Source organism: Epargyreus clarus, unplaced genomic scaffold (assembly GCF_041222505.1).
Source record: "Epargyreus clarus isolate Ecla_fem2 unplaced genomic scaffold, WU_Ecla_fem_2.2 ptg000013l, whole genome shotgun sequence".
Taxonomy (NCBI): domain Eukaryota; kingdom Metazoa; phylum Arthropoda; class Insecta; order Lepidoptera; family Hesperiidae; genus Epargyreus; species Epargyreus clarus.
In genome coordinates this window covers 1,533,426-1,536,604 of record NW_027332221.1, presented here as the reverse complement: position 1 = coordinate 1,536,604, position 3,179 = coordinate 1,533,426, and the positions used below count along the sequence as shown (strand labels likewise).

The window sequence follows — 3,179 nt, the reverse complement described above, 5'->3', positions numbered from 1 at the left end:
GGCGCATTTGTGGCTGACCTCAGGTAGGAATATCTAATCCCACCTTGCATTGATTACGGATGTCGCTGGACAGTAGCTTACCATCAGATGGACTGCATGCTCGTCTGCTCTTCATCCTTATCCTTACTAGTATTATAAATCCGAAAGTAACTCTGTCTGTCTGTCTGTCTGTCTGGTTGTCTCTTCTTCACGCCTAAACCACTGAACCGATTTTAATAAAATTTTGTACAAAGATAGTCTGAGACCCGAGAAAGGACATAGGATAGTTTTTATCCCGGAAATCCCACGGGAAGTAGGGATGGCGATCTAAGATCGATTAATCGGGGAATCGATCTTTTGGACCAAAAAAATCGTTTATTTTCATCGATATTAGTAAGAATTGAATCCATGAGCCCACGAAGGTTTCAGAGTTGGTACGATCAATTTTCGTCAGATGGCGCCACTGAAGGGACACATTCCAATGAAGGGACGAATTTTCAGATTTACGTATGTTAGTATGTACATTACTGCTATCCAAGTTGTCCTATTACGGCCTATCCGCTGATGCAGTAAACTGGTTCGACAGTTATTTTCGGAACCGGCTGCAGTATGTGGTTCTGGAGCAGGATGGTAGCACATCAAAGCAATACTCGTCTAGCAGAGTAATCACAAGAGGAGTAGCTCAGGGTTCAATATTGGGGCCTTTGCTATTCATATTGTATAGCGCGGACGTCGTGAAACAGATTAAACACTGCAAGTACCATTTATATGCAGATGACTTACAATTATACATTTCTTTTAAGCCGTTTGAGACCAAGGCAGCAGTAGAAAAACTAAATTCAGATTTACATAGAATTTACAAATGGGCAAATGTAAATACCCTTGTGCTAAATGCGCAGAAATCTAAATATATGTTGATCGGAACGAAAAAACAGATACAAAAATGTTCCACACATAACCCCAAAGTAATAATAGACAATGCATCGATAGAAAGAGTTTCTGAAGCGCGTAACTTAGGAGTGCTCATAGATGAGTCCTTGCGGTTTGAAAATCAAGTCATAAACACTGTAAGAAACTGTTTCTACCGGCTGAAAATTTTATATCATGTAAGGAATTATATTGGGTCCGACTTACGTATGAGTCTCTGTGATGCATTAGTGCTATCTAAACTTAATTACGCGGACGCTGTTGTTGGCCCAAGACTACTGGTACGCTCGCAGAATCTCATACAGCGTGTTCAAAATGCCTGCGCAAGATATTGTTTCGATATCCCGCATCGCGCCCACGTCACACCATTTATAAATAATGCCAACATCCTGAAAATGAAGCACCGCAGACAGTTACATTTTGCATGCATGTTGTTTGGCATTGTCAAGGACAAATGTCCTCCATATTTATATGACAAGTTGTTATGGACGAAAAACTTAATTACAACTCACAATATTAGGGGTAATAGACTTGCATATCCAGCACACTGTACCGCAGCCTTTCGCGGCAGTTTCAAGTACAACGCCACAAAGTGCTGGAACAATCTGCCGCCGCCTCTCAAAAATCTGAAAACAACATACAATTTTAGAATTAAGTATAAAACACATTTGTTAAATATTCAAAAGAAATCAACATAATATATACGTACACGCTCCCATACACACACACACACACACACACACACACGCACGCACACTGGTACAGACACAGACGAATAGACGTAATTATATTTTATATTTTGTAATATTATAAATAAAATTTGCACTTACCCTCTAAAATATTGTTGCCTCATGCCAACTTCATAAAATGTTTATCGTTTTTCTTATACATTTTATATAGTATTGTCATATAAAATGTATGTCTGCATTTGCAGTAACGCGAATGTATAAAATGTCTAACACTAATTATAGAACCACATGTGTTAATAAGTTAAGTTTAATTTTAAGTATTGTTTTGTATCTTTTCTTTGTATTCCATTTTGCTAACGCACCACCCGACCGAACTACTCGTCGAATTGGGACGCACTGAAAATCAGTGGCCGTGGTTCGCCGCGGTGAGGCTGAGTGTGGACCCTTTTGATAAATTTTACTGCAGCAATGTTTTGATTTTAAAGTTATGTTTCCTATTGTTTATGTCACATAATGTTGTAGTATTTTTTACAAATAAATGTTTCTTTCTTTCTTTCTTTTCATATTATTTTCTTTTAAACGCGGGCGAAGCCGCGGGTAAAAACTAGTATCTTATAAAAAAGCCTACTAATTATACTAATAAGATGTTATTAATAACAAAATTCACTTGTTATTTCGAGATAACGAAGGCCATTGACCATGTCGTTTTGATGAAACGTAAAGTAACGTTACAAGTTAAGTCATTTAACTGGCCGGTTAAAGTAACGTTTACGATTTGATAGTGGCGTAGAAAGTGAAGGTCGGTAAAAGTGAAAACTATAGAAGCCTGAGAACTGTATGTACTGTATAGCCTGAGCCTGAGAACTGTATGTAGCAGAAGAACTGTATACTGGCTTGTGCTACACTTTTAGATCCCACTGTTAGGCGCTATTCGGGAGCTCGAACCGTCCAGCAAGCAACCCCGGGAAGGACGACGGTATGTGTGGTCGCATACCGTCGTAAACACCGGGTGTGGGAGGAGCCAAAAGTACTCCCAGGGCAGAGCCCGATCGGGGCATCGCGCTTGGAGGACTCCGGTTGTGTTCCCTCGGAGATCCCGGAGTTCTCCAACAAGCGTTGAGCACGGCCACCGGGGGGGTTTTAGTGCGGTAAAAATCCCACATAACCCCGTGCCGCTCCCACGTCGTCGGGTACCTTTAGAAGGTTTCCCCCTCGTAAACAAAAAAAAAGGCATCTAACTATCATTAGGGAACATGGGAAGTATTCATTGCCATTTTGGGCTGCTGTTTTCATTTTTATTAGCTGGTTTATTTTACCCATCATCATCAACCCTTTACTGTCCCACTGCTGAGCACGGGTCTCTCAGAATGAGAAGGATTAGGTCATAGTTCACCGCGCTGACCAAGTGCGTATTGGTAGACTTCACACATATTTGAAACTTTATTATTTTTTTTAAGATTTCTCAGGTATGCAGGTTTCCTCACTATGTTTTCCTTCGTTTAAGCAAGTAATAATTAATTTCTAACGCACAAAACTTTGGAAAATCAGAGGTGCTTCGGATTTGAACTTCGGACCCCTCGTTCA

General features: G+C 40.2%; 1 long non-coding RNA gene across 1 annotated transcript; it reads right to left on the bottom strand.

The window, feature by feature from the left end:
• Positions 1-507: 507 nt before the first annotated feature.
• On the bottom strand, positions 508-2,149 carry LOC140746648 (uncharacterized). The gene is made up of 3 exons (XR_012102788.1): positions 1,737-2,149; positions 1,419-1,532; positions 508-1,295 (listed from the first exon to the last, which is right to left on the bottom strand). It is a non-coding gene; the product is annotated as an uncharacterized LOC140746648 (long non-coding RNA).
• Between the last annotated feature and the right edge of the window lie 1,030 nt (positions 2,150-3,179).